We start from the raw sequence: 25,655 nt of genomic DNA, 5'->3' as shown, positions 1-25,655 counted from the left end.
ATCTTTTCTATCTTACACTCGAATTGTTTCTTCATAATAGCATTTTCGTTTGGTAGACGAGCGCGTGGCGCAGTGGATAACGCGGCTGACTTCGGATAAGAAGATTCCACGCACGAGTCCTGGCGCGCTTATTTAAAATTGTCTGGTATATTCATTTTAGTCAGAACGACTTTAATTCTTGTAGAACCTTTTTTTAACCCACTTTGACAAGTTTCTCCCTCATTGAATGATGGCGATCCGTTGAAATGAATCAAACCGTGATCAAATGATCCGTTGTAAGAATTCAGACTCGTCTCCCGGCTAGCTCAGTCGGTAGAACGTTGGACTCTTAATCCAACGGTCATGGGTTCGATCCCCACGTTGGGCGTCCGAAAGTTTTTTGAAATGCAAACTGTCTATAGATATGTGAGTTTGGTAAGTTAAAAGTCTAATTACCTCATTTCCATATTTCGTGTACTCGGTTCTAGAGATCCTTTTATTTGTACACTCAAACTGTTTCTTCAGAATAACTTTTATCCACTTGGTAGACGGGCGCGTGGCGCAATGGATAACGCGTCTGACTTCGGATCAGAAGATTCCAGGTTCGAGTCCTGGCGCGCTCGTTCAAAATTGTCTGCTGTATTAGTTTTAGACAGATCGACTTAAATTCTTGCACCTTTTTTCAAACGACATTGGCATGTTTCTTCTTTATTAAATGAAGGCGATCCGTTGAAAAGAATCAAACCTATTGCCCGGCTAGCTCTGTCGGTATATTGTTGGACACTTAATCCAACCCTCAAAGTCATTCTATCTTTTGTCTTTATCAAACAAATCTAAAACTTCTATCTCTTGTAATGTATTTTTTGTGAAAATATTGCTTCATCGTTTTTCTAACCTCGTAACAATGCTGGGAATTTGGTCAGTTAAAAGACAGATTAATACATTTCCGTATTTCGTGTACTAGGTACTAAAGATCATTTTATTTGTACACTCAAACTGTTTCTTGGGAATAGCTTTTTTCAATCTGGTAGACGGGCGCGTGGCGCAATGGATAACGCGTCTGACTTCGGATCAGAAGATTCCAGGTTGGAGTCCTGGCGCGCTCGTTCAAAATTGTTTGGTGTATTAGTTTTAGACAGATCGACTTAAATTCTTGCACCTTTTTTCAAATGACATTGGCATGTTTCTTCTTTATTAAATGAAGGCGATCCGTTGAAAAGAATCAAACCTATTGCCCGGCTAGCTCTGTCGGTATATTGTTGGACACTTAATCCAACCCTCAAAGTCATTCTATCTTTTGTCTTTATCAAACAAATCTAAAACTTCTATCTCTTGTAATGTATTTTTTAAGAATATATTGCTTTATCGTTTTTCTGACCTCGAAACAATGCTGGGAATTTGGTCAGTTAAAAGTCTAATTAATTCATTTCCATATTTCGTATACTCGGTTCTAAAGAACCTTTTATTTGTACACTCAAACTGTTTCTTCAGAATAACTTTTTTCCATTTAGTAGACGGGCGCGTGGCGCAATGGATAACGCGTCTGACTACGGATCAGAAGATTCCAGGTTCGAATCCTGGCGTGCTCGCATATGTTTTACAAATTGTTTTATAAGTGCTCAAAGTCTTGTGTTTTATTTGTCAACAAAACTACGATATTCTATCTTTTCTATCTTACACTCGAATCGTTTCTTCATAATAGCTTTTTCGTTTGGTAGACGGGCGCGTGGCGCAGTGGATATCGCGGCTGACTTCGGATAAGAAGATTCCACGCTCTCGAGTCCTGGCGTGCTTATTTAAAATTGTCTGGTATATTCATTTTAGTCAGAACGACTTTAATTCTTGTAGCACCTTTTTTCAACCCACTTTGACAAGTTTCTCCCTCATTGAATAAAGGCGATCCGTTGAAATGAATCAAACCGTGATCAAATGATCCGTTGTAAGTAATCAGACTCGTCGCCCGGCTGGCTCAGTCGGTAGAGCGTTGGACTCTTAATCCAACGGTCGTGAGTTCGATCCCCACGTTGGGCGTTCGAAAGTTTTTTGAAATGCAAACTTTCTATAGATATGTGAGTTTGGTAAGTTAAAAGTCTAATTAACTCATTTCCATATTTCGTGTACTCGGTTCTAAAGATCCTTTTATTTGTACACTCAAACTGTTTCTTCAGAATAACTTTTATCCACTTGGTAGACGGGCGCGTGGCGCAATGGATAACGCGTCTGACTTCGGATCAGAAGATTCCAGGTTTGAGTCCTGGCGCGCTCGTTCAAAATTGTCTGGTGTATTAGTTTTAGACAGATCGACTTAAATTCTTGCACCTTTTTTCAAACGACATTGGCATGTTTCTTCTTTATTAAATGAAGGCGATCCGTTGAAAAGAATCAAACCCGTTGCCCGGTTAGCTCTGTCGGTATATTGTTGGACACTCAATCCAACCCTCAAAGTCATTCTATCTTTTGTCTTTGTCAAACAAATCTAAAACTTCTACCTCTTGTAATGTATTTTTTAAGAAATTATTGCTTTATCGTTTTTCTAACCTCAAAACAATGCTGGGAATTTGGTCAGTTAAATTTCTGATAAACACATTTCCGTATTTTGTGTACTCGGTTCTCAAGATCCTTTTATTTGTACACTCAAACTGTTTCTTCAGAATAACTTTTATCCACTTGGTAGACGGGCGCGTGGCGCAGTGGATAACGCGTCTGACTTCGGATCAGAAGATTCCAGGTTCGAGTCCTGGCGCGCTTGTTCAAAATTGTCTGGTGTATTAGTTTTAGACAGATCGACTTAAATTCTTGCATATTTCTTTAAACGACATTGGCATGTTTCTTCTTTATTAAATGAAGGCGATCCGTTGAAAAGAATCAAACCCGTTGCCCTGCTAGCTCTGTCGGTATATTGTTAGAAACTTAATCCAACCCTCGAAGTCATTCTATCCTTTGTCTGTGTCAAACAAATCTAAAACTTCTATCTCTTGTAATGTATTTTTTGTGAAAATATTGCTTCATCGTTTTTCTAATCTCGTAACAATGCTGGGAATTTGATCAGTTAAAAGACTGATAAACACATTTCCGTATTTTGTGTACTCGGTTCTCAAGATCCTTTTATTTGTACACTCAAACTGTTTCTTCAGAATAACTTTTATCCACTTGGTAGACGGGCGCGTGGCGCAATGGATAACGCGTCTGACTTCGGATCAGAAGATTCCAGGTTCGAGTCCTGGCGCGCTCGTTCAAATTGTCTGGTGTATTAGTTTTAGACAGATCGACTTAAATTCTTGCATCTTTTTTCAAACGACATTGGCATGTTTCTTCTTTATTAAATGAAGGCGATCCGTTGAAAAGAATCAAACCTATTGCCCGGCTAGCTCTGTCGGTATATTATTGGACACTTAATCCAACCCTCAAAGTCATTCTATCTTTTGTCTTTATCAAACAAATCTAAAACTTCTATCTCTTGTAATGTATTTTTTAAGAATATATTGCTTTATCGTTTTTCTAACCTCGAAACAATGCTGGGAATTTGGTCAGTTAAAAGTCTAATTAATTCATTTCCATATTTCGTATACTCGGTTCTAAAGAACCTTTTATTTGTACACTCAAACTGTTTCTTCAGAATAACTTTTTTCCATTTAGTAGACGGGCGTGTGGCGCAATGGATAACGCGTCTGACTACGGATCAGAAGATTCCAGGTTCGAATCCTGGCGTGCTCGCATACATTTTACAAATTGTTTTATAAGTGCTCAAAGTCTTGTGTTTTATTTGTCAACAAAACTACGATCTTCTATCTTTTCTATCTTACACTCGAATTGTTACTTCATAATAGCTTTTTCGTTTGGTAGACGGGCGCGTGGCGCAGTGGATATCGCGGCTGACTTCGGATAAGAAGATTCCACGCTCTCGAGTCCTGGCGTGCTTATTTAAAATTGTCTGGTATATTCATTTTAGTCAGAACGACTTTAATTCTTGTAGCACCTTTTTTCAACCCACTTTGACAAGTTTCTCCCTCATTGAATGAAGGCGATCCGTTGAAATGAATCAAACCGTGATCAAATGATCCGTTGTAAGAAAACAGACTCGTCGCCCGGCTGGCTCAGTCGGTAGAGCGTTGGACTCTTAATCCAACGGTCGTGGGTTCGATCCCCACGTTGGGCGTTCGAAAGTTTTTTGAAATGCAAACTGTCTATAGATATGTGAGTTTGGTAAGTTAAAAGTCTAATTAACTCATTTCCATATTTCGTGTACTCGGTTCTAAAGATCCTTTTATTTGTACACTCAAACTATTTCTTCAGAATAACTTTTATCCACTTGGTAGACGGGCGCGTGGCGCAATGGATAACGCGTCTGACTTCGGATCAGAAGATTCCAGGTTTGAGTCCTGGCGCGCTCGTTCAAAATTGTCTGGTGTATTAGTTTTAGACAGATCGACTTAAATTCTTGCACCTTTTTTCAAACGACATTGGCATGTTTCTTCTTTATTAAATGAAGGCGATTCGTTGAAAAGAATCAAACCCGTTGCCCGGCTAGCTCTGTCGGTATATTGTTAGACACTTAATCCAACCCTCGACGTCATTCTATCCTTTGTCTTTGTCAAACAAATCTAAAACCTGTATCTCTTGTAATGTATTTTTTTGTGAAAATATTGCTTCATCGTTTTTCTAACCTTGTAACAATGCTGGGAATTTGGTCAGTTAAAAGACAGATTAATACATTTCCGTATTTCGTGTACTAGGTACTAAAGATCATTTTATTTGTACACTCAAACTGTTTCTTGGGAATAGCTTTTTTCAATCTGGTAGACGGGCGCGTGGCGCAATGGATAACGCGTCTGACTTCGGATCAGAAGATTCCAGGTTGGAGTCCTGGCGCGCTCGTTCAAAATTGTTTGGTGTATTAGTTTTAGACAGATCGACTTAAATTCTTGCACCTTTTTTCAAATGACATTGGCATGTTTCTTCTTTATTAAATGAAGGCGATCCGTTGAAAAGAATCAAACCTATTGCCCGGCTAGCTCTGTCGGTATATTGTTGGACACTTAATCCAACCCTCAAAGTCATTCTATCTTTTGTCTTTATCAAACAAATCTAAAACTTCTATCTCTTGTAATGTATTTTTTAAGAAATTATTGCTTTATCGTTTTTCTAACCTCAAAACAATGCTGGGAATTTGGTCAGTTAAAACTCTGATAAACACATTTCCGTATTTTGTGTACTCCGTTCTAAAGATCCTTTTATTTGTACACTCAAACTGTTTCTTCAGAATAACTTTTATCCACTTGGTAGACGGGCGCGTAGCGCAATGGATAACGCGTCTGACTTCGGATCAGAAGATTCCAGGTTCGAGTCCTGGCGCGCTCGTTTAAAATTGTCTGGTGTATTAGTTTTAGACAGATCGACTTAAATTCTTGCATCTTTTTTCAAACGACATTGGCATGTTTCTTCTTTATTAAATGAAGGCGATCCGTTGAAAAGAATCAAACCCGTTGCCCGGCTAGCTCTGTCGGTATATTGTTAGACACTTAATCCAACCCTCGAAGTCATTCTATCCTTTGTCTTTGTCAAACAAATCTAAACCTTCTATCTCTTGTAATGATATTTTTGTGAAAATATTGCTTCATCGTTTTTTTAACCTCGTGACAATGCTGGGAATTTGGTCAGTTAAAAGACTGATTAATACATTTCCGTATTTCGTGTACTAGGTTATCAAGATCATTTTATTTGTACACTCAAACTGTTTCTTGGGAATAGCTTTTTTCAATTTGGCATGTTTCTTCTTTATCAAATGAAGGCGATCCGTTCTTAAAGTCTTGTGTTTTATTTGTCAACAAAACTACGATCTTCTATCTTTTCTATCTTACACTCGAATTGTTTCTTCATAATAGCATTTTCGTTTGGTAGACGAGCGCGTGGCGCACTGGATAACGCGGCTGACTTCGGATAAGAAGATTCCATGCACGAGTCCTGGAGCGCTTTTTTTAAAATTGTCTGGTATATTCATTTTAGTCAGAACGACTTTAATTCTTGTAGAACCTTTTTTCAACCCACTTTGACAAGTTTCTCCCTCATTGAATGATGGCGATCCGTTTAAATGAATCAAACCGTGATCAAATGATCCGTTGTAAGAAATCAGACTCGTCGCCCGGCTAGCTCAGTCGGTAGAGCGTTGGACTCTTAATCCAACGGTCGTGGGTTCGAGCCCCACGTTGGGCGTTCGACAGGTTTTTTGAAATGCAAACTTCCTATAGATATGTGAGTTTGGTAAGTTAAAAGTCTAATTGAGTCATTTCCATAGTCCGTGTACTCCGTTCTAAAGATCCTTTTATTTGTACACTCAAACTGTTTCTTCAGAATAACTTTTTTCCATTTGGTAGACGGGCGCGTGGCGCAATGAATAACGCGTCTGACTTCGGATCAGAAGATTCCAGGTTCGAGTACTGGCGCGCTCGTTCAAAATTGTCTGGTGTATTAATTTTAGACAGATCGACTTAAATTCTTGTAACTTTTTTCAAACGACATTGGCATGTTTCTTCTTTATTAAATGAAGGCGATCCGTTGAAAAGAATCAAACCCGTTGCCCGGCTAGCTCTGTCGGTATATTGTTAGACACTTAATCCAACCCTCGAAGTCATTCTATCCTTTGTTTTTGTCAAACAAATCTAAACCTTCTATCTCTTGTAATGTATTTTTGTGAAAATATTGCTTCATCGTTTTTTTAACCTCGTAACAATGCTGGGAATTTGGTCAGTTAAAAGACTGATTAAAACATTTCCGTATTTCGTGTACTAGGTTCTCAAGATCATTTTATTTGTACACTCAAACTGTTTCTTGGGAATAGCTTATTTCAATTTGGTAGACGGGCGCGTGGCGCAATGGATAACGCGTCTGACTTCGCATCAGAAGATTCCAGGTTGGAGTCCTGGCGCGCTCGTTCAAAATTGTCTGGTGTATTAGTTTTAGACAGATCGACTTAAATTCTTGCACCTTTTTTCAAACGACATTGGCATGTTTCTTCTTTATTAAATGAAGGCGATCCGTTGAAAAGAATCAAATCTTTTGCCCGGCTAGCTCTGTCGGTATATTGTTGGACACTTAATCCAACCTTCAAAGTCATTCTATCTTTTGTCTTTATCAAACAAATCTAAAACTTCTATTTCTTGTAATGTATTTTTTAAGAATATATTGCTTTATCGTTTTTCTAACCTCGAAATAATGCTGGGAATTTGGTCAGTTAAAAGTCTAATTAATTCATTTCCATATTTTGTATACTCGGTTCTAAAGATCCTTTTATTTGTACACTCAAACTGTTTCTTCAGAATAACTTTTTTCCATTTAGTAGACGGGCGCGTGGCGCAATGGATAACGCGTCTGACTACGGATCAGAAGATTCCAGTTTCGAATCCTGGCGTGCTCGCATATATTTTACAAATTGTTTTATAAGTGCTCAAAGTCTTGTGTTTTATTTGTCAACAAAACTACGATCTTCTATCTTTTCTATCTTACACTCGAATTGTTACTTCATAATACCTTTTTCGTTTGGTAGACGGGCGCGTGGCGCAGTGGATAACGCGGCTGACTTCGGATAAGAAGATTCCACGCTCTCGAGTCCTGGCGTGCATATCTAAAATTGTCTGGTATATTCATTTTAGTCAGAACGACTTTAATTCTTGTAGCACCTTTTTTCAACCCACTTTGACAAGTTTCTCCCTCATTGAATGAAGGCGATCCGTTGAAATGAATCAAACCGTGATCAAATGATCCGTTGTAAGAAATCAGACTCGTCGCCCGGCTAGCTCAGTCGGTAGAGCGTTGGACTCTTAATCCAACGGTCGTGGGTTCGATCCCCACGTTGGGCGTTCGAAAGTTTTTTGAAATGCAAACTGTCTATAGATATGTGAGTTTGGTAAGTTAAAAGTCTAATTAACTCATTTCCATATTTCGTGTACTCGGTTCTAAAGATCCTTTTATTTGTACACTCAAACTGTTTCTTCAGAATAACTTTTATCCACTTGGTAGACGGGCGCGTGGCGCAATGGATAACGCGTCTGACTTCGGATCAGAAGATTCCAGGTTCGAGTCCTGGCGCGCTCGTTCAAAATTGTCTGGTGTATTAGTTTTAGACAGATCGACTTAAATTCTTGCATCTTTTTTCAAACGACATTGGCATGTTTCTTCTTTATTAAATGAAGGCGATCCGTTGATAAGAATCAAACCCGTTGCCTGGCTAGCTCTGTCGGTATATTGTTGGACACTTAATCCAACCCTCAAAGTCATTCTATCTTTTGTCTTTGTCAAACAAATCTAAAACTCCTATCTCTTGTAATGTATTTTTTAAGAAATTATTGCTTTATCGTTTTTCTAACCTCAAAACAATGCTGGGAATTTGGTCAGTTGAAACTCTGATAAACACATTTCCGTATTTTGTGTATTCGGTTCTAAAGATCCTTTTATTTGTACACTCAAACTGTTTCTTCAGAATAACTTTTATCCACTTGGTAGACGGGCGCGTAGCGCAATGGATAACGCGTCTGACTTCGGATCAGAAGATTCCAGGTTCGAGTCCTGGCGCGCTCGTTTAAAATTGTCTGGTGTATTAGTTTTAGACAGATCGACTTAAATTCTTGCATCTTTTTTCAAACGACATTGGCATGTTTCTTCTTTATTAAATGAAGGCGATCCGTTGAAAAGAATCAAACCTGTTGCCCTGCTAGCTTTGTCGGTATATTGTTAGAAACTTAATCCAACCTTCGAAGTCATTCTATCCTTTGTCTGTGTCAAACAAATCTAAAACTTCTATCTCTTGTAATGTATTTTTTGTGAAAATATTGCTTCATCGTTTTTCTAATCTCGTAACAATGCTGGGAATTTGGTCAGTTAAAAGACTGATTAAGACATTTCCGTATTTCGTGTACTAGGTTCTCAAGATCAATTTATTTGTACACTCAAACTGTTTCTTCGGAATAGCTTTTTTCCATTTTGTAGACGGGCGCGTGGTGCAATGGATAACGCGTCTGACTTCGGATCAGAAGATTCCAGGTTCGAGTCCTGGCGCGCTGGTTCAAAATTGTCTGGTGTATTAGTTTTAGACAGATCAACTTAAATTCTTGCACCTTTTTTCAAATGACATTGGCATGTTCCTTCTTTATTAAATGAAGGCGATCCGTTCTCAAAGTCTTGTGTTTTATTTGTCAACAAAACTACGATCTTCTATTTTTTCTATCTTACACTCGAATTATTTCTTCATAATAGCATTTTCGTTTGGTAGACGAGCGCGTGGCGCAGTGGATAACGCGGCTGACTTCGGATGAGAAGATTCCACGCACGAGTCCTGGCGCGCTTATTTAAAATTGTCAGGTATATTAATTTTAGTCAGAACGACTTTAATTCTTGTAGAACCTTTTTTCAACCCACTTTGACAAGTTTCTCCCTCATTGAATGATGGCGATCCGTTGAAATGAATCAAACCGTGATCAAATGACCGTTGTAAAACCAGACTCGTCGCCCGGCTAGCTCAGTCGGTAGAGCGTTGGACTCTTAATCCAACGGTCGTGGGTTCGAGCCCCACGTTGGGCGTTCGACAGATTTTTTGAAATGCAAACTGTCTATAGATATGTGAGTTTGGTAAGTTAAAAGTCTAATTAAGTCATTTCCATAGTCCGTGTACTCCGTTCTAAAGATCCTTTTATTTGTACACTCAAACTGTTTCTTCAGAATAACTTTTATCCACTTTGTAGACGGGCGCGTGGCGCAATGGATAACGCGTCTGACTTCGGATCAGAAGATTCCAGGTTCGAGTCCTGGCGCGCTCGTTCAAAATTGTCTGGTGTACTAGTTTTAGACAGATCGACTTTAATTCTTGCATCTTTTTTCAAACGACATTGGCATGTTTCTTCTTTATTAAATGAAGGCGATCCGTTGAAAAGAATCAAACCCGTTGCCCTGCTAGCTCTGTCGGTATATTGTTAGAAACTTAATCCAACCCTCGAAGTCATTCTATCCTTTGTCTGTGTCAAACAAATCTAAAACTTCTATCTCTTGTAATGTTTTTTTTGTGAAAATATTGCTTCATCGTTTTTCTAACCTCGTAACAATGCTGGGAATTTGGTCAGTTAAAAGACTCATTAATACATTTCCGTATTTCGTGTACTAGGTTCTCAAGATCATTTTATTTGTACACTCAAACTGTTTCTTCGGAATAGCTTTTTTCCATTTTGTAGACGGGCGCGTGGCGCAATGGATAACGCGGCTGACTTCAGATAAGAAGATTCCACGCACGAGTCCTGGCGCGCTTATTTAAAATTGTCTGGTATATTCATTTTAGTCAGAACGACTTTAATTCTTGTAGAACTTTTTTTTCAACCCACTTTGACAAGTTTCTCCCTCATTGAATGATGGCGATCCGTTGAAATGAATCAAACCGTGATCAAATGATCCGTTGTAAGAAATCAGACCCGTCCCCCGGCTAGCTCAGTCGGTAGAGCGTTGGACTCTTAATCCAACGGTCGTGGGTTCGAGCCCCACGTTGGGCGTTCGACAGAATTTTTGAAATGCAAACTGACTATAGATATGTGAGTTTGGTAAGTTAAAAGTCTAATTAAGTCATTTTCATAGTCCGTGTACTCCGTTCTAAAGATCCTTTTATTTGTACACTCAAACTGTTTCTTCAGAATAACTTTTTTCCATTTGGTAGACGGGCGCGTGGCGCAATGAATAACGCGTCTGACTTCGGATCAGAAGATTCCAGGTTCAAGTCCTGGCGCGCTCGTTCAAAATTGTCTGGTGTATTAATTTTAGACAGATCGACTTAAATTCTTGCATCTTTTTTCAAACGACATTGGCATGTTTCTTCTTTATTAAATGAAGGCGATCCGTTGAAAAGAATCAAACCCGTTGCCCGGATAGCTCTGTCGGTATATTGTTGGACACTTAATCCAACCCTCAAAGTCATTCTATCTTTTGTCTTTATCAAACAAATCTAAAACTTCTATCTCTTGTAATGAATTTTTCAAGAATATATTGCTTTATCGTTTTTCTAACCTCGAAATAATGCTGGGAATTTGGTTAGTTAAAAGTCTAATTAATTCATTTCCATATTTTGTATACTCGGTTCTAAAGATCCTTTTATTTGTACACTCAAACTGTTTCTTCAGAATAACTTTTTTCCATTTAGTAGACGGGCGCGTGGCGCAATGGATAACGCGTCTGACTTCGGATCAGAAGATTCCAGGTTCGAGTCCTGGCGCGCTCGTTTAAAATTGTCTGGTGTATTAGTTTTAGACAGATCGACTTAAATTCTTGCATCTTTTTTCAAACGACATTGGCATGTTTCTTCTTTATTAAATGAAGGCGATCCGTTGAAAAGAATCAAACCCGTTGCCTGGCTAGCTCTGTCGGTATATTGTTGGACACTTAAGCCAACCCTCAAAGTCATTCTATCTTTTGTCTTTGTCAAACAAATCTAAAACTTCTATCTCTTGTAATGTATTTTTTAAGAAATTATTGATTTATCGTTTTTCTAACCTCAAAACAATGCTGGGAATTTGGTCAGTTAAAACTCTGATAAACACATTTCCGTATTTTGTGTACTCGGTTCTAAAGATCCTTTTATTCGTACACTCAAACTGTTTCTTCAGAATAACTTTTATCCACTTGGTAGACGGGCGCGTAGCGCAATGGATAACGCGTCTGACTTCGGATCAGAAGATTCCAGGTTCGAGTCCTGGCGCGCTCGTTTAAAATTGTCAGGTGTATTAGTTTTAGACAGATCGACTTAAATTCTTGCACCTTTTTTCAAACGACATTGGCATGTTTCTTCTTTATTAAATGAAGGCGATTCGTTGAAAAGAATCAAACCCGTTGCCCGGCTAGCTCTGTCGGTATATTGTTAGACACTTAATCCAACCCTCGACGTCATTCTATCCTTTGTCTTTGTCAAACAAATCTAAAACCTGTATCTCTTGTAATGTATTTTTTGTGAAAATATTGCTTCATCGTTTTTCTAACCTCGTAACAATGCTGGGAATTTGGTCAGTTAAAAGACAGATTAATACATTTCCGTATTTCGTGTACTAGGTACTAAAGATCATTTTATTTGTACACTCAAACTGTTTCTTGGGAATAGCTTTTTTCAATCTGGTAGACGGGCGCGTGGCGCAATGGATAACGCGTCTGACTTCGGATCAGAAGATTCCAGGTTGGAGTCCTGGCGCGCTCGTTCAAAATTGTTTGGTGTATTAGTTTTAGACAGATCGACTTAAATTCTTGCACCTTTTTTCAAATGACATTGGCATGTTTCTTCTTTATTAAATGAAGGCGATCCGTTGAAAAGAATCAAACCTATTGCCCGGCTAGCTCTGTCGGTATATTGTTGGACACTTAATCCAACCCTCAAAGTCATTCTATCTTTTGTCTTTATCAAACAAATCTAAAACTTCTATCTCTTGTAATGTATTTTTTAAGAATATATTGCTTTATCGTTTTTCTGACCTCGAAACAATGCTGGGAATTTGGTCAGTTAAAAGTCTAATTAATTCATTTCCATATTTCGTATACTCGGTTCTAAAGAACCTTTTATTTGTACACTCAAACTGTTTCTTCAGAATAACTTTTTTCCATTTAGTAGACGGGCGCGTGGCGCAATGGATAACGCGTCTGACTACGGATCAGAAGATTCCAGGTTCGAATCCTGGCGTGCTCGCATATGTTTTACAAATTGTTTTATAAGTGCTCAAAGTCTTGTGTTTTATTTGTCAACAAAACTACGATATTCTATCTTTTCTATCTTACACTCGAATCGTTTCTTCATAATAGCTTTTTCGTTTGGTAGACGGGCGCGTGGCGCAGTGGATATCGCGGCTGACTTCGGATAAGAAGATTCCACGCTCTCGAGTCCTGGCGTGCTTATTTAAAATTGTCTGGTATATTCATTTTAGTCAGAACGACTTTAATTCTTGTAGCACCTTTTTTCAACCCACTTTGACAAGTTTCTCCCTCATTGAATAAAGGCGATCCGTTGAAATGAATCAAACCGTGATCAAATGATCCGTTGTAAGTAATCAGACTCGTCGCCCGGCTGGCTCAGTCGGTAGAGCGTTGGACTCTTAATCCAACGGTCGTGAGTTCGATCCCCACGTTGGGCGTTCGAAAGTTTTTTGAAATGCAAACTTTCTATAGATATGTGAGTTTGGTAAGTTAAAAGTCTAATTAACTCATTTCCATATTTCGTGTACTCGGTTCTAAAGATCCTTTTATTTGTACACTCAAACTGTTTCTTCAGAATAACTTTTATCCACTTGGTAGACGGGCGCGTGGCGCAATGGATAACGCGTCTGACTTCGGATCAGAAGATTCCAGGTTTGAGTCCTGGCGCGCTCGTTCAAAATTGTCTGGTGTATTAGTTTTAGACAGATCGACTTAAATTCTTGCACCTTTTTTCAAACGACATTGGCATGTTTCTTCTTTATTAAATGAAGGCGATCCGTTGAAAAGAATCAAACCCGTTGCCCTGCTAGCTCTGTCGGTATATTGTTAGAAACTTAATCCAACCCTCGAAGTCATTCTATCCTTTGTCTGTGTCAAACAAATCTAAAACTTCTATCTCTTGTAATGTTTTTTTTGTGAAAATATTGCTTCATCGTTTTTCTAACCTCGTAACAATGCTGGGAATTTGGTCAGTTAAAAGACTCATTAATACATTTCCGTATTTCGTGTACTAGGTTCTCAAGATCATTTTATTTGTACACTCAAACTGTTTCTTCGGAATAGCTTTTTTCCATTTTGTAGACGGGCGCGTGGCGCAATGGATAACGCGGCTGACTTCAGATAAGAAGATTCCACGCACGAGTCCTGGCGCGCTTATTTAAAATTGTCTGGTATATTCATTTTAGTCAGAACGACTTTAATTCTTGTAGAACTTTTTTTTCAACCCACTTTGACAAGTTTCTCCCTCATTGAATGATGGCGATCCGTTGAAATGAATCAAACCGTGATCAAATGATCCGTTGTAAGAAATCAGACCCGTCCCCCGGCTAGCTCAGTCGGTAGAGCGTTGGACTCTTAATCCAACGGTCGTGGGTTCGAGCCCCACGTTGGGCGTTCGACAGAATTTTTGAAATGCAAACTGACTATAGATATGTGAGTTTGGTAAGTTAAAAGTCTAATTAAGTCATTTTCATAGTCCGTGTACTCCGTTCTAAAGATCCTTTTATTTGTACACTCAAACTGTTTCTTCAGAATAACTTTTTTCCATTTGGTAGACGGGCGCGTGGCGCAATGAATAACGCGTCTGACTTCGGATCAGAAGATTCCAGGTTCAAGTCCTGGCGCGCTCGTTCAAAATTGTCTGGTGTATTAATTTTAGACAGATCGACTTAAATTCTTGCATCTTTTTTCAAACGACATTGGCATGTTTCTTCTTTATTAAATGAAGGCGATCCGTTGAAAAGAATCAAACCCGTTGCCTGGCTAGCTCTGTCGGTATATTGTTGGACACTTAATCCAACCCTCAGAGTCATTCTATCTTTTGTCTTTGTCAAACAAATCTAAAACTTCTATCTCTTGTAATGTATTTTTTAAGAAATTATTGCTTTATCGTTTTTCTAACCTCAAAACAATGCTGGGAATTCGGTCAGTTAAAACTCTGATAAACACATTTCCGTATTTTGTGTATTCGGTTCTAAAGATCCTTTTATTTGTACACTCAAACTGTTTCTTCAGAATAACTTTTATCCACTTGGTAGACGGGCGCGTAGCGCAATGGATAACGCGTCTGACTTCGGATCAGAAGATTCCAGGTTCGAGTCCTGGCGCGCTCGTTTAAAATTGTCTGGTGTATTAGTTTTAGACAGATCGACTTAAATTCTTGCATCTTTTTTCAAACGACATTGGCATGTTTCTTCTTTATTAAATGAAGGCGATCCGTTGAAAAGAATCAAACCCGTTGCCCTGCTAGCTCTGTCGGTATATTGTTAGAAACTTAATCCAACCTTCGAAGTCATTCTATCCTTTGTCTGTGTCAAACAAATCTAAAACTTCTATCTCTTGTAATGTATTTTTTGTGAAAATATTGCTTCATCGTTTTTCTAATCTCGTAACAATGCTGGGAATTTGGTCAGTTAAAAGACTGATTAATACATTTCCGTATTTCGTGTACTAGGTTCTCAAGATCAATTTATTTGTACACTCAAACTGTTTCTTCGGAATAGCTTTTTTCCATTTTGTAGACGGGCGCGTGGTGCAATGGATAACGCGTCTGACTTCGGATCAGAAGATTCCAGGTTCGAGTCCTGGCGCGCTGAATCAAAATTGTCTGGTGTATTAGTTTTAGACAGATCAACGTAAATTCTTGCACCTTTTTTCAAATGACATTGGCATGTTCCTTCTTTATTAAATGAAGGCGATCCGTTCTCAAAGTCTTGTGTTTTATTTGTCAACAAAACTATGATCTTCTATTTTTTCTATCTTACACTCGAATTATTTCTTCATAATAGCATTTTCGTTTGGTAGACGAGCGCGTGGCGCAGTGGATAACGCGGCTGACTTCGGATAAGAAGATTCCACGCACGAGTCCTGGCGCGCTTATTTAAAATTGTCAGGTATATTAATTTTAGTCAGAACGACTTTAATTCTTGTAGAACCTTTTTTCAACCCACTTTGACAAGTTTCTCCCTCATTGAATGATGGCGATCCGTTGAAATGAATCAAACCGTGATCAAATGACCGTTGTAAAAATCAGACTCGTCGCCCGGCTAGCTCAGTCGGTAGAGCGTTGGACTCTTAATCCAACGGTCGTGGGTTCGAGCCCCACGTTGGGCGTTCGACAGATTTTTTGAAATGCAAACTGTCTATAGATATGTGAGTTTGGTAAGTTAAAAGTCTAATTAAGTCATTTCCATGGTCCGTGTACTCCGTTCTAAAGATCCTTTTATTTGTACACTCAAACTGTTTCTTCAGAATAACTTTTATCCACTTTGTAGACGGGCGCGAGGCGCAATGGATAACGCGTCTGACTTCGGATCAGAAGATTCCAGGTTCGAGTCCTGGCGCGCTCGTTCAAAATTGTCTGGTGTACTAGTTTTAGACAGATCGACTTTAATTCTTGCATCTTTTTTCAAACGACATTGGCATGTTTCTTCTTTATTAAATGAAGGCGATCCGTTAAAAAGAATCAAACCCGTTGCCCTGCTAGCTCTGTCGGTATATTGTTAGAAACTTAATCCAACCCTCGAAGTCATTCTATCCTTTGTCTGTGTCAAACAAATCTAAAACTTCTATCTCTTGTAATGTTTTTTTTGTGAAAATATTGCTTCATCGTTTTTCTAACCTCGTAACAATGCTGGGAATTTGGTCAGTTAAAAGACTCATTAATACATTTCCGTATTTCGTGTACTAGGTTCTCAAGATCATTTTATTTGTACACTCAAACTGTTTCTTCGGAATAGCTTTTTTCCATTTTGTAGACGGGCGCGTGGCGCAATGGATAACGCGTCTGACTTCGGATCAGAAGATTCCAGGTTCGAGTCCTGGCGCGCTCGTTCAAAATTGTCTGGTGTATTAGTTTTGGACAGATCAACTTAAATTCTTGCACATTTTTCCAAATGACATTGGCATGTTTCTTCTTTATTAAATGAAGGCGATCCGTTCTCAAAGTCTTGTGTTTTATTTGTCAACAAAACTACGATCTTCTATCTTTTCTATCTTACACTCGAATTGTTTCTTCATAATAGCATTTTCGTTTGGTAGACGAGCGCGTGGCGCAGTGGATAACGCGGCTGACTTCGGATAAGAAGATTCCACGCACGAGTCCTGGCGCGCTTATTTAAAATTATCTGGTATATTCATTTTAGTCAGAACGACTTTAATTCTTGTAGAACCTTTTTTTCAACCCACTTTGACAAGTTTCTCCCTCATTGAATGATGGCGATCCGTTGAAATGAATCAAACCGTGATCAAATGATCCGTTGTAAGAAATCAGACCCGTCCACCGGCTAGCTCAGTCGGTAGAGCGTTGGACTCTTATTCCAACGGTCGTGGGTTCGAGCCCCACGTTGGGCGTTCGACAGAATTTTTGAAATGCAAACTGTCTATAGATATGTGAGTTTGGTAAGTTAAAAGTCTAATTAAGTCATTTTCATAGTCCGTGTACTCCGTTCTTAAGATCCTTTTATTTGTACACTCAAACTGTTTCTTCAGAGTATCATTTTCTTCCATTTGGTAGACGGGCACTTGGCGCAATGGATAACGCGTCTGACTTCGGATCAGAAGATTCCAGGTTCGAGTCCTGGCGCGCTCGTTCAAAATTGTCTGGTGTATTAATTTTAGACAGATCGACTTAAATTCTTGCATCTTTTTTCAAACGACATTGGCATGTTTCTTCTTTATTAAATGAAGGCGATCCGTTGAAAACAATCAAACCCGTTGCCCGGCTAGCTCTGTCGGTATATTGTTAGACACTTAATCCAACCCTCAAAGTCATTCTATCCTTTGTCTTTGTCAAACAAATTTAAAACTTCTATCTCTTGTAATGTATTTTTTGTGAAATTATTGCTTCATCGTTTTCTAACCTCGTAACAATGCTGGGAATTTGGTCAGTTAAAAGACTGATTAATACATTTCCGTATTTTGTGTACTCGGTTCTCAAGATCCTTTTATTTGTACACTCAAACTGTTTCTTCAGAATAACTTTTATCCACTTGGTAGACGGGCGCGTGGCGCAATGGATAACGCGTCTGACTTCGGATCAGAAGATTCCAGGTTCGAGTCCTGGCGCGCTCGTTCAAAATTGTCTGGTGTATTAGTTTTAGACAGATCGACTTAAATTCTTGCACTTTTTTTCAAACGACATTGGCATGTTTCTTCTTTATTAAATGAAGGCGATCCGTTGGAAAGAATCAAACCTATTGCCCGGCTAGCTCTGTCGGTATATTGTTGGACACTTAATCCAACCCTCAAAGTCATTCTATCTTTTGTCTTTATCAAACACATCTAAAACTTCTATCTCTTGTAATGTATTTTTTAAAAATATATTGCTTTATCGTTTTTCTAACCTCGAAACAATGCTGGGAATTTGGTCAGTTAAAAGTCTAATTAATTCATTTCCATATTTCGTGTACTCGGTTCTGAAGATCCTTTTATTTGTACACTCAAACTGTTTCTTCAGAATAACTTTTTTCCATTTAGTAGACGGGCGCGTGGCGCAATGGATAACGCGTCTGACTACGGATCAGAAGATTCCAAGTTCGAATCCTGGCGTGCTCGCGTATATTTTACAAATTGTTTTATAAGTGCTCAAAGTCTTGTGTTTTATTTGTCAACAAAACTACGATCTTATATATTTTCTATCTTACACTCGAATTGTTTCTTCATAATAGCATTTTCGTTTGGTAGACGAGCGCGTGGCGCAGTGGATAACGCGGCTGACTTCGGATAAGAAGATTCCACGCACGAGTCCTGGCGCGCTTATTTAAAATTGTCTGGTATATTCATTTTAGTCAGAACGACTTTAATTCTTGTAGAACCTTTTTTTAACCCACTTTGACAAGTTTCTCCCTCATTGAATGATGGCGATCCGTTGAAATGAATCAAACCGTGATCAAATGATCCGTTGTAAGAATTCAGACTCGTCGCCCGGCTAGCTCAGTCGGTAGAACGTTGGACTCTTAATCCAACGGTCATGGGTTCGATCCCCACGTTGGGCGTCCGAAAGTTTTTTGAAATGCAAACTGTCTATAGATATGTGAGTTTGGTAAGTTAAAAGTCTAATTAACTCATTTCCATATTTCGTGTACTCGGTTCTAAAGATCCTTTTATTTGTACACTCAAACTGTTTCTTCAGAATAACTTTTATCCACTTGGTAGACGGGCGCGTGGCGCAATGGATAAAGCGTCTGACTTCGGATCAGAAGATTCCAGGTTCGAGTCCTGGCGCGCTCGTTCAAAATTGTCTGCTGTATTAGTTTTAGACAGATCGACTTAAATTCTTGCACCTTTTTTCAAACGACATTGGCATGTTTCTTCTTTATTAAATGAAGGCGATCCGTTGAAAAGAATCAAACCCGTTGCCCGGCTAGCTCTGTCGGTATATTGTTGGACACTTAATCCAACCCTCAAAGTCATTCTATCTTTTGTCTTTGTCAAACAAATCTAAAACTTCTATCTCCTGTAATGTATTTTTTAAGAAATTATTGCTTTATCGTTTTTCTAACCTCAAAACAATGCTGGGAATTTGGTCAGTTAAAATTCTGATAAACACATTTCCGTATTTTGTGTACTTGGTTCTCAAGATCCTTTTATTTGTACACTCAAACTGTTTCTTCAGAATAACTTTTATCCACTTGGTAGACGGGCGCGTGACGCAATGGATAACGCGTCTGACTTCGGATCAGAAGATTCCAGGTTCGAGTCCTGGCGCGCTCATTCAAAATTGTCTGGTGTATTAGTTTTAGACAGATCGACTTAAATTCTTGCACCTTTTTTCAAACGACATTGGCATGTTTCTTCTTTATTAAATGAAGGCGATCCGTTGAAAAGAATCAAACCTATTGCCCGGCTAGCTCTGTCGGAATATTGTTGGACACTTAATCCAACCCTCAAAGTCATTCTATCTTTTGTCTTTATCAAACACATCTAAAACTTCTATCTCTTGTAATGTATTTTTTAAAAATATATTGCTTTATCGTTTTTCTAACCTCGAAACAATGCTGGGAATTTGGTCAGTTAAAAGTCTAATTAATTCATTTCCATATTTCGTGTACTCGGTTCTGAAGATCCTTTTATTTTTACACTCAAACTGTTTCTTCAGAATAACTTTTTTCCATTTAGTAGACGGGCGCGTGGCGCAATGGATAACGCGTCTGACTACGGATCAGAAGATTCCAGGTTCGAATCCTGGCGTGCTCGCGTATATTTTACAAATTGTTTTATAAGTGCTCAAAGTCTTGTGTTTTATTTGTCAACAAAACTACGATCTTCTATATTTTCTATCTTACACTCGAATTGTTTCTTCATAATAGCATTTTCGTTTGGTAGACGAGCGCGTGGCGCAGTGGATAACGCGGCTGACTTCGGATAAGAAGATTCCACGCACGAGTCCTGGCGCGCTTATTTAAAATTTTCTGGTATATTCATTTTAGTCAGAACGACTTTAATTCTTGTAGAACCTTTTTTTAACCCACTTTAACAAGTTTCTCCCTCATTGAATGATGGCGATCCGTTGGAAAGAATCAAACCTATTGCCCGGCTAGCTCTGTCGGTATATTGTTGGACACTTAATCCAACCCTCGAAGTCATTCTATCTTTTGTCTTTATCAAACAAATCTAAAACTTCTATCTCTTGTAATGTATTTTTTAAGAATATATTGCTTTATCGTTTTTCTAACCTCGAAATAATGCTGGGAATTTGGTCAGTTAAAAGTCCAATTAATTCATTTCCATATTTTGTATACTCGGTTCTAAAGATCCTTTTATTTGTACACTCAAACTGTTTCTTCAGAATAACTTTTTTCCATTTAGTAGACGGGCGCGTGGCGCAATGGATAACGCGTCTGACTACGGATCAGAAGATTCCAGGTTCGAATCCTGGCGTGCTCGCATATATTTTACAAATTGTTTTATAAGTGCTCAAAGTCTTCTGTTTTATTTGTCAACAAAACTACGGTCTTCTATCTTTTCTATCTTACACTCGAATTGTTTCTTCATAATACCTTTTTCGTTTGGTAGACGGGCGCGTGGCGCAGTGGATAACGCGGCTGACTTCGGATAAGAAGATTCCACGCTCTCGAGTCCTGGCGTGCTTATCTAAAATTGTCTGGTATATTCATTTTAGTCAGAACGACTTTAATTCTTGTAGCACCTTTTTTCAACCCACTTTGACAAGTTTCTCCCTCATTGAATGAAGGCGATCCGTTGAAATGAATCAAACCTTGATCAAATGATCCGTTGTAAGAAATCAGACTCGTCGCCCGGCTAGCTCAGTCGGTAGAGCGTTGGACTCTTAATCCAACGGTCGTGGGTTCGATCCCCACGTTTGGCGTTCGAAAGTTTTTTGAAATGCAAACTGTCTATAGATATGTGAGTTTGGTAAGTTAAAAGTCTAATTAACTCATTTCCATATTTCGTGTACTCGGTTCTAAAGATCCTTTTATTTGTACACTCAAACTGTTTCTTCAGAATAACTTTTATCCACTTCGTAGACGGGCGCGTGGCGCATGGATAACGCGTCTGACTTCGGATCAGAAGATTCCAGGTTCGAGTCCTGGCGCGCTCGTTCAAAATTGTCTGGTGTATTAGTTTTAGACAGATCGACTTAAATTCTTGCATCTTTTTTCAAACGACATTGGCATGTTTCTTCTTTATTAGATGAAGGCGATCCGTTGAAAAGAATCAAACCCGTTGCCTGGCTAGCTCTGTCGGTATATTGTTGGACACTTAATCCAACCCTCAGAGTCATTCTATCTTTTGTCTTTGTCAAACAAATCTAAAACTTCTATCTCTTGTAATGTATTTTTTAAGAAATTATTGCTTTATCGTTTTTCTAACCTCAAAACAATGCTGGGAATTCGGTCAGTTAAAACTCTGATAAACACATTTCCGTATTTTGTGTATTCGGTTCTAAAGATCCTTTTATTTGTACACTCAAACTGTTTCTTCAGAATAACTTTTATCCACTTGGTAGACGGGCGCGTAGCGCAATGGATAACGCGTCTGACTTCGGATCAGAAGATTCCAGGTTCGAGTCCTGGCGCGCTCGTTCAAAATTGTCTGGTGTACTAGTTTTAGACAGATCGACTTTAATTCTTGCATCTTTTTTCAAACGACATTGGCATGTTTCTTCTTTATTAAATGAAGGCGATCCGTTAAAAAGAATCAAACCCGTTGCCCTGCTAGCTCTGTCGGTATATTGTTAGAAACTTAATCCAACCCTCGAAGTCATTCTATCCTTTGTCTGTGTCAAACAAATCTAAAACTTCTATCTCTTGTAATGTTTTTTTTGTGAAAATATTGCTTCATCGTTTTTCGAACCTCGTAACAATGCTGGGATTTGGTCAGTTAAAAGACTCATTAATACATTTCCGTATTTCGTGTACTAGGTTCTCAAGATCATTTTATTTGTACACTCAAACTGTTTCTTCGGAATAGCTTTTTTCCATTTTGTAGACGGGCGCGTGGCGCAATGGATAACGCGTCTGACTTCGGATCAGAAGATTCCAGGTTCGAGTCCTGGCGCGCTCGTTCAAAATTGTCTGGTGTATTAGTTTTAGACAGATCAACTTAAATTCTTGCACCTTTTTTCAAATGACATTGGCATGTTCCTTCTTTATTAAATGAAGGCGATCTGTTCTCAAAGTCTTGTGTTTATTTTTCAACAAAACTACGATCTTCTATTTTTTCTATCTTACACTCGAATTATTTCTTCATAATAGCATTTTCGTTTGGTAGACGAGCGCGTGGCGCAGTGGATAACGCGGCTGACTTCGGATAAGAAGATTCCACGCACGAGTCCTGGCGCGCTTATTTAAAATTGTCAGGTATATTAATTTTAGTCAGAACGACTTTAATTCTTGTAGAACCTTTTTTCAACCCACTTTGACAAGTTTCTCCCTCATTGAATGATGGCGATCCGTTGAAATGAATCAAACCGTGATCAAATGACCGTTGTAAAAATCAGACTCGTCGCCCGGCTAGCTCAGTCGGTAGAGCATTGGACTCTTAATCCAACGGTCGTGGGTTCGAGCCCCACGTTGGGCGTTCGACAGATTTTTTGAAATGCAAACTGTCTATAGATATGTGAGTTTGGTAAGTTAAAAGTCTAATTAAGTCATTTCCATAGTCCGTGTACTCCGTTCTAAAGATCCTTTTATTTGTACACTCAAACTGTTTCTTCAGAATAACTTTTATCCACTTTGTAGACGGGCGCGTGGCGCAATGGATAACGCGTCTGACTTCGGATCAGAAGATTCCAGGTTCGAGTCCTGGCGCGCTCGTTCAAAATTGTCTGGTGTACTAGTTTTAGACAGATCGACTTTAATTCTTGCATCTTTTTTCAAACGACATTGGCATGTTTCTTCTTTATTAAATGAAGGCGATCCGTTAAAAAGAATCAAACCCGTTGCCCTGCTAGCTCTGTCGGTATATTGTTAGAAACTTAATCCAACCCTCGAAGTCATTCTATCCTTTGTCTGTGTCAAACAAATCTAAAACTTCTATCTCTTGTAATGTTTTTTTTTGTGAAAATATTGCTTCATCGTTTTTCTAACCTCGTAACAATGCTGGGAATTTGGTCAGTTAAAAGACTCATTAATACATTTCCGTATTTCGTGTACTAGGTTCTCAAGATCATTTTATTTGTACACTCAAACTGTTTCTTCGGAATAGCTTTTTTCCATTTTGTAGACGGGCGCGTGGCGCAATGGATAACGCGTCTGACTTCGGATCAGAAGATTCCAGGTTCGAGTCCTGGCGCGCTCGTTCAAAATTGTCTGGTGTATTAGTTTTAGACAGATCAACTTAAATTCTTGCACATTTTTCCAAATGACATTGGCATGTTTCTTCTTTATTAAATGAAGGCGATCCGTTCTCAAAGTCTTGTGTTTTATTTGTCAACAAAACTACGATCTTCTATATTTTCTATCTTACACTCGAATTGTTTCTTCATAATAGCATTTTCGTTTGGTAGACGAGAGCGTGGCGCAGTGGATAACGCGGCTGACTTCGGATAAGAAGATTCCACGCACGAGTCCTGGCGCGCTTATTTAAAATTGTCTGGTATATTCATTTTAGTCAGAACGACTTTAATTCTTGTAGAACCTTTTTTTCAACCCACTTTGACAAGTTTCTCCCTCATTGAATGATGGCGATCCGTTGAAATGAATCAAACCGTGATCAAATGATCCGTTGTAAGAAATCAGACCCGTCCCCCGGCTAGCTCAGTCGGTAGAGCGTTGGACTCTTATTCCAACGGTCGTGGGTTCGAGCCCCACGTTGGGCGTTCGACAGAATTTTTGAAATGCAAACTGTCTATAGATATGTGAGTTTGGTAAGTTAAAAGTCTAATTAAGTCATTTTCATAGTCCGTGTACTCCGTTCTAAAGATCCTTTTATTTGTACACTCAAACTGTTTCTTCAGAATAACTTTTTTCCATTTGGTAGACGGGCGCTTGGCGCAATGGATAACGCGTCTGACTTCGGATCAGAAGATTCCAGGTTCGAGTCCTGGCGCGCTCGTTCAAAATTGTCTGGTGTATTAATTTTAGACAGATCGACTTAAATTCTTGCATCTTTTTTCAAACGACATTGGCATGTTTCTTCTTTATTAAATGAAGGCGATCCGTTGAAAAGAATCAAACCCGTTGCCCGGCTAGCTCTGTCGGTATATTGTTAGACACTTAATCCAACCCTCAAAGTCATTCTATCCTTTGTCTTTGTCAAACAAATCTAAAACTTCTATCTCTTGTAATGTATTTTTTGTGAAAATATTGCTTCATCGTTTTCTAACCTCGTAACAATGCTGGGAATTTGGTCAGTTAAAAGACTGATTAATACATTTCCGTATTTTGTGTACTCGGTTCTCAAGATCCTTTTATTTGTACACTCAAACTGTTTCTTCAGAATAACTTTTATCCACTTGGTAGACGGGCGCGTGGCGCAATGGATAACGCGTCTGACTTCGGATCAGAAGATTCCAGGTTCGAGTCCTGGCGCGCTCGTTCAAAATTGTCTGGTGTATTAGTTTTAGACAGATCGACTTAAATTCTTGCACTTTTTTTCAAACGACATTGGCATGTTTCTTCTTTATTAAATGAAGGCGATCCGTTGGAAAGAATCAAACCTATTGCCCGGCTAGCTCTGTCGGTATATTGTTGGACACTTAATCCAACCCTCAAAGTCATTCTATCTTTTGTCTTTATCAAACACATCTAAAACTTCTATCTCTTGTAATGTATTTTTTTTAAATATATTGCTTTATCGTTTTTCTAACCTCGAAACAATGCTGGGAATTTGGTCAGTTAAAAGTCTAATTAATTCATTTCCATATTTCGTGTACTCGGTTCTGAAGATCCTTTTATTTGTACACTCAAACTGTTTCTTCAGAATAACTTTTTTCCATTTAGTAGACGGGCGCGTGGCGCAATGGATAACGCGTCTGACTACGGATCAGAAGATTCCAGGTTCGAATCCTGGCGTGCTCGCGTATATTTTACAAATTGTTTTATAAGTGCTCAAAGTCTTGTGTTTTATTTGTCAACAAAACTACGATCTTATATATTTTCTATCTTACACTCGAATTGTTTCTTCATAATAGCATTTTCGTTTGGTAGACGAGCGCGTGGCGCAGTGGATAACGCGGCTGACTTCGGATAAGAAGATTCCACGCACGAGTCCTGGCGCGCTTATTTAAAATTGTCTGGTATATTCATTTTAGTCAGAACGACTTTAATTCTTGTAGAACCTTTTTTTAACCCACTTTGACAAGTTTCTTCCTCATTGAATGATGGCGATCCGTTGAAATGAATCAAACCGTGATCAAATGATCCGTTGTAAGAATTCAGACTCGTCGCCCGGCTAGCTCAGTCGGTAGAACGTTGGACTCTTAATCCAACGGTCATGGGTTCGATCCCCACGTTGGGCGTCCAAAAGTTTTTTGAAATGCAAACTGTCTATAGATATGTGAGTTTGGTAAGTTA

The 25,655-nt window shown here is 38.8% G+C and overlaps 53 non-coding genes across 53 annotated transcripts; all 53 read left to right on the top strand.

The window, feature by feature from the left end:
• Positions 1–294: 294 nt before the first annotated feature.
• Trnak-cuu (transfer RNA lysine (anticodon CUU)) lies at positions 295–367 on the top strand. The gene has a single exon. It is a non-coding gene; the product is annotated as a tRNA-Lys (tRNA).
• Positions 368–529: 162 nt separating this feature from the next.
• Positions 530–602, top strand: Trnar-ucg (transfer RNA arginine (anticodon UCG)). Its single transcript has one exon. It is a non-coding gene; the product is annotated as a tRNA-Arg (tRNA).
• A 410-nt stretch (positions 603–1,012) lies between these two features.
• Trnar-ucg (transfer RNA arginine (anticodon UCG)) lies at positions 1,013–1,085 on the top strand. Its single transcript has one exon. It is a non-coding gene; the product is annotated as a tRNA-Arg (tRNA).
• Positions 1,086–1,495: 410 nt separating this feature from the next.
• Trnar-acg (transfer RNA arginine (anticodon ACG)) lies at positions 1,496–1,568 on the top strand. The gene has a single exon. It is a non-coding gene; the product is annotated as a tRNA-Arg (tRNA).
• Positions 1,569–1,937: 369 nt separating this feature from the next.
• On the top strand, positions 1,938–2,010 carry Trnak-cuu (transfer RNA lysine (anticodon CUU)). Its single transcript has one exon. It is a non-coding gene; the product is annotated as a tRNA-Lys (tRNA).
• Positions 2,011–2,172: 162 nt separating this feature from the next.
• On the top strand, positions 2,173–2,245 carry Trnar-ucg (transfer RNA arginine (anticodon UCG)). The gene has a single exon. It is a non-coding gene; the product is annotated as a tRNA-Arg (tRNA).
• Positions 2,246–2,655: 410 nt separating this feature from the next.
• Positions 2,656–2,728, top strand: Trnar-ucg (transfer RNA arginine (anticodon UCG)). Its single transcript has one exon. It is a non-coding gene; the product is annotated as a tRNA-Arg (tRNA).
• A 410-nt stretch (positions 2,729–3,138) lies between these two features.
• Positions 3,139–3,211, top strand: Trnar-ucg (transfer RNA arginine (anticodon UCG)). Its single transcript has one exon. It is a non-coding gene; the product is annotated as a tRNA-Arg (tRNA).
• Positions 3,212–3,620: 409 nt separating this feature from the next.
• Positions 3,621–3,693, top strand: Trnar-acg (transfer RNA arginine (anticodon ACG)). The gene has a single exon. It is a non-coding gene; the product is annotated as a tRNA-Arg (tRNA).
• A 369-nt stretch (positions 3,694–4,062) lies between these two features.
• On the top strand, positions 4,063–4,135 carry Trnak-cuu (transfer RNA lysine (anticodon CUU)). Its single transcript has one exon. It is a non-coding gene; the product is annotated as a tRNA-Lys (tRNA).
• Positions 4,136–4,297: 162 nt separating this feature from the next.
• Trnar-ucg (transfer RNA arginine (anticodon UCG)) lies at positions 4,298–4,370 on the top strand. The gene has a single exon. It is a non-coding gene; the product is annotated as a tRNA-Arg (tRNA).
• A 411-nt stretch (positions 4,371–4,781) lies between these two features.
• Positions 4,782–4,854, top strand: Trnar-ucg (transfer RNA arginine (anticodon UCG)). Its single transcript has one exon. It is a non-coding gene; the product is annotated as a tRNA-Arg (tRNA).
• A 410-nt stretch (positions 4,855–5,264) lies between these two features.
• Trnar-ucg (transfer RNA arginine (anticodon UCG)) lies at positions 5,265–5,337 on the top strand. The gene has a single exon. It is a non-coding gene; the product is annotated as a tRNA-Arg (tRNA).
• Positions 5,338–6,116: 779 nt separating this feature from the next.
• On the top strand, positions 6,117–6,189 carry Trnak-cuu (transfer RNA lysine (anticodon CUU)). Its single transcript has one exon. It is a non-coding gene; the product is annotated as a tRNA-Lys (tRNA).
• A 1,128-nt stretch (positions 6,190–7,317) lies between these two features.
• Positions 7,318–7,390, top strand: Trnar-acg (transfer RNA arginine (anticodon ACG)). Its single transcript has one exon. It is a non-coding gene; the product is annotated as a tRNA-Arg (tRNA).
• A 369-nt stretch (positions 7,391–7,759) lies between these two features.
• Trnak-cuu (transfer RNA lysine (anticodon CUU)) lies at positions 7,760–7,832 on the top strand. The gene has a single exon. It is a non-coding gene; the product is annotated as a tRNA-Lys (tRNA).
• A 162-nt stretch (positions 7,833–7,994) lies between these two features.
• On the top strand, positions 7,995–8,067 carry Trnar-ucg (transfer RNA arginine (anticodon UCG)). The gene has a single exon. It is a non-coding gene; the product is annotated as a tRNA-Arg (tRNA).
• A 410-nt stretch (positions 8,068–8,477) lies between these two features.
• Positions 8,478–8,550, top strand: Trnar-ucg (transfer RNA arginine (anticodon UCG)). Its single transcript has one exon. It is a non-coding gene; the product is annotated as a tRNA-Arg (tRNA).
• A 926-nt stretch (positions 8,551–9,476) lies between these two features.
• Trnak-cuu (transfer RNA lysine (anticodon CUU)) lies at positions 9,477–9,549 on the top strand. Its single transcript has one exon. It is a non-coding gene; the product is annotated as a tRNA-Lys (tRNA).
• A 163-nt stretch (positions 9,550–9,712) lies between these two features.
• Trnar-ucg (transfer RNA arginine (anticodon UCG)) lies at positions 9,713–9,785 on the top strand. The gene has a single exon. It is a non-coding gene; the product is annotated as a tRNA-Arg (tRNA).
• A 647-nt stretch (positions 9,786–10,432) lies between these two features.
• Trnak-cuu (transfer RNA lysine (anticodon CUU)) lies at positions 10,433–10,505 on the top strand. Its single transcript has one exon. It is a non-coding gene; the product is annotated as a tRNA-Lys (tRNA).
• A 163-nt stretch (positions 10,506–10,668) lies between these two features.
• On the top strand, positions 10,669–10,741 carry Trnar-ucg (transfer RNA arginine (anticodon UCG)). The gene has a single exon. It is a non-coding gene; the product is annotated as a tRNA-Arg (tRNA).
• A 410-nt stretch (positions 10,742–11,151) lies between these two features.
• Trnar-ucg (transfer RNA arginine (anticodon UCG)) lies at positions 11,152–11,224 on the top strand. Its single transcript has one exon. It is a non-coding gene; the product is annotated as a tRNA-Arg (tRNA).
• Positions 11,225–11,634: 410 nt separating this feature from the next.
• Trnar-ucg (transfer RNA arginine (anticodon UCG)) lies at positions 11,635–11,707 on the top strand. Its single transcript has one exon. It is a non-coding gene; the product is annotated as a tRNA-Arg (tRNA).
• A 410-nt stretch (positions 11,708–12,117) lies between these two features.
• On the top strand, positions 12,118–12,190 carry Trnar-ucg (transfer RNA arginine (anticodon UCG)). Its single transcript has one exon. It is a non-coding gene; the product is annotated as a tRNA-Arg (tRNA).
• Positions 12,191–12,600: 410 nt separating this feature from the next.
• Positions 12,601–12,673, top strand: Trnar-acg (transfer RNA arginine (anticodon ACG)). The gene has a single exon. It is a non-coding gene; the product is annotated as a tRNA-Arg (tRNA).
• Positions 12,674–13,042: 369 nt separating this feature from the next.
• Trnak-cuu (transfer RNA lysine (anticodon CUU)) lies at positions 13,043–13,115 on the top strand. Its single transcript has one exon. It is a non-coding gene; the product is annotated as a tRNA-Lys (tRNA).
• Positions 13,116–13,277: 162 nt separating this feature from the next.
• On the top strand, positions 13,278–13,350 carry Trnar-ucg (transfer RNA arginine (anticodon UCG)). Its single transcript has one exon. It is a non-coding gene; the product is annotated as a tRNA-Arg (tRNA).
• A 647-nt stretch (positions 13,351–13,997) lies between these two features.
• Trnak-cuu (transfer RNA lysine (anticodon CUU)) lies at positions 13,998–14,070 on the top strand. The gene has a single exon. It is a non-coding gene; the product is annotated as a tRNA-Lys (tRNA).
• Positions 14,071–14,233: 163 nt separating this feature from the next.
• On the top strand, positions 14,234–14,306 carry Trnar-ucg (transfer RNA arginine (anticodon UCG)). The gene has a single exon. It is a non-coding gene; the product is annotated as a tRNA-Arg (tRNA).
• A 410-nt stretch (positions 14,307–14,716) lies between these two features.
• On the top strand, positions 14,717–14,789 carry Trnar-ucg (transfer RNA arginine (anticodon UCG)). The gene has a single exon. It is a non-coding gene; the product is annotated as a tRNA-Arg (tRNA).
• A 927-nt stretch (positions 14,790–15,716) lies between these two features.
• On the top strand, positions 15,717–15,789 carry Trnak-cuu (transfer RNA lysine (anticodon CUU)). The gene has a single exon. It is a non-coding gene; the product is annotated as a tRNA-Lys (tRNA).
• A 163-nt stretch (positions 15,790–15,952) lies between these two features.
• Positions 15,953–16,025, top strand: Trnar-ucg (transfer RNA arginine (anticodon UCG)). The gene has a single exon. It is a non-coding gene; the product is annotated as a tRNA-Arg (tRNA).
• Positions 16,026–16,435: 410 nt separating this feature from the next.
• Trnar-ucg (transfer RNA arginine (anticodon UCG)) lies at positions 16,436–16,508 on the top strand. Its single transcript has one exon. It is a non-coding gene; the product is annotated as a tRNA-Arg (tRNA).
• A 444-nt stretch (positions 16,509–16,952) lies between these two features.
• On the top strand, positions 16,953–17,028 carry Trnak-cuu (transfer RNA lysine (anticodon CUU)). The gene has a single exon. It is a non-coding gene; the product is annotated as a tRNA-Lys (tRNA).
• A 647-nt stretch (positions 17,029–17,675) lies between these two features.
• On the top strand, positions 17,676–17,748 carry Trnar-ucg (transfer RNA arginine (anticodon UCG)). The gene has a single exon. It is a non-coding gene; the product is annotated as a tRNA-Arg (tRNA).
• Positions 17,749–18,158: 410 nt separating this feature from the next.
• Trnar-acg (transfer RNA arginine (anticodon ACG)) lies at positions 18,159–18,231 on the top strand. The gene has a single exon. It is a non-coding gene; the product is annotated as a tRNA-Arg (tRNA).
• A 367-nt stretch (positions 18,232–18,598) lies between these two features.
• On the top strand, positions 18,599–18,671 carry Trnak-cuu (transfer RNA lysine (anticodon CUU)). Its single transcript has one exon. It is a non-coding gene; the product is annotated as a tRNA-Lys (tRNA).
• A 162-nt stretch (positions 18,672–18,833) lies between these two features.
• Trnar-ucg (transfer RNA arginine (anticodon UCG)) lies at positions 18,834–18,906 on the top strand. Its single transcript has one exon. It is a non-coding gene; the product is annotated as a tRNA-Arg (tRNA).
• Positions 18,907–19,316: 410 nt separating this feature from the next.
• Trnar-ucg (transfer RNA arginine (anticodon UCG)) lies at positions 19,317–19,389 on the top strand. The gene has a single exon. It is a non-coding gene; the product is annotated as a tRNA-Arg (tRNA).
• A 410-nt stretch (positions 19,390–19,799) lies between these two features.
• On the top strand, positions 19,800–19,872 carry Trnar-acg (transfer RNA arginine (anticodon ACG)). The gene has a single exon. It is a non-coding gene; the product is annotated as a tRNA-Arg (tRNA).
• Positions 19,873–20,489: 617 nt separating this feature from the next.
• Positions 20,490–20,562, top strand: Trnar-acg (transfer RNA arginine (anticodon ACG)). Its single transcript has one exon. It is a non-coding gene; the product is annotated as a tRNA-Arg (tRNA).
• A 369-nt stretch (positions 20,563–20,931) lies between these two features.
• On the top strand, positions 20,932–21,004 carry Trnak-cuu (transfer RNA lysine (anticodon CUU)). Its single transcript has one exon. It is a non-coding gene; the product is annotated as a tRNA-Lys (tRNA).
• Positions 21,005–21,648: 644 nt separating this feature from the next.
• Trnar-ucg (transfer RNA arginine (anticodon UCG)) lies at positions 21,649–21,721 on the top strand. Its single transcript has one exon. It is a non-coding gene; the product is annotated as a tRNA-Arg (tRNA).
• A 409-nt stretch (positions 21,722–22,130) lies between these two features.
• Positions 22,131–22,203, top strand: Trnar-ucg (transfer RNA arginine (anticodon UCG)). The gene has a single exon. It is a non-coding gene; the product is annotated as a tRNA-Arg (tRNA).
• A 443-nt stretch (positions 22,204–22,646) lies between these two features.
• Trnak-cuu (transfer RNA lysine (anticodon CUU)) lies at positions 22,647–22,719 on the top strand. Its single transcript has one exon. It is a non-coding gene; the product is annotated as a tRNA-Lys (tRNA).
• Positions 22,720–22,882: 163 nt separating this feature from the next.
• Positions 22,883–22,955, top strand: Trnar-ucg (transfer RNA arginine (anticodon UCG)). The gene has a single exon. It is a non-coding gene; the product is annotated as a tRNA-Arg (tRNA).
• A 411-nt stretch (positions 22,956–23,366) lies between these two features.
• On the top strand, positions 23,367–23,439 carry Trnar-ucg (transfer RNA arginine (anticodon UCG)). Its single transcript has one exon. It is a non-coding gene; the product is annotated as a tRNA-Arg (tRNA).
• Positions 23,440–23,886: 447 nt separating this feature from the next.
• On the top strand, positions 23,887–23,959 carry Trnak-cuu (transfer RNA lysine (anticodon CUU)). Its single transcript has one exon. It is a non-coding gene; the product is annotated as a tRNA-Lys (tRNA).
• A 163-nt stretch (positions 23,960–24,122) lies between these two features.
• Trnar-ucg (transfer RNA arginine (anticodon UCG)) lies at positions 24,123–24,195 on the top strand. The gene has a single exon. It is a non-coding gene; the product is annotated as a tRNA-Arg (tRNA).
• A 409-nt stretch (positions 24,196–24,604) lies between these two features.
• Positions 24,605–24,677, top strand: Trnar-ucg (transfer RNA arginine (anticodon UCG)). The gene has a single exon. It is a non-coding gene; the product is annotated as a tRNA-Arg (tRNA).
• Positions 24,678–25,087: 410 nt separating this feature from the next.
• Positions 25,088–25,160, top strand: Trnar-acg (transfer RNA arginine (anticodon ACG)). The gene has a single exon. It is a non-coding gene; the product is annotated as a tRNA-Arg (tRNA).
• A 367-nt stretch (positions 25,161–25,527) lies between these two features.
• On the top strand, positions 25,528–25,600 carry Trnak-cuu (transfer RNA lysine (anticodon CUU)). Its single transcript has one exon. It is a non-coding gene; the product is annotated as a tRNA-Lys (tRNA).
• The last annotated feature ends 55 nt before the right edge of the window (positions 25,601–25,655 follow it).

This window comes from Styela clava, chromosome 8, assembly GCF_964204865.1.
Source record: "Styela clava chromosome 8, kaStyClav1.hap1.2, whole genome shotgun sequence".
Classification (NCBI taxonomy): domain Eukaryota; kingdom Metazoa; phylum Chordata; class Ascidiacea; order Stolidobranchia; family Styelidae; genus Styela; species Styela clava.
The sequence above is the reverse complement of the archived record's forward strand: the minus strand, read 5'-3'. Positions and strand labels throughout refer to the sequence as shown.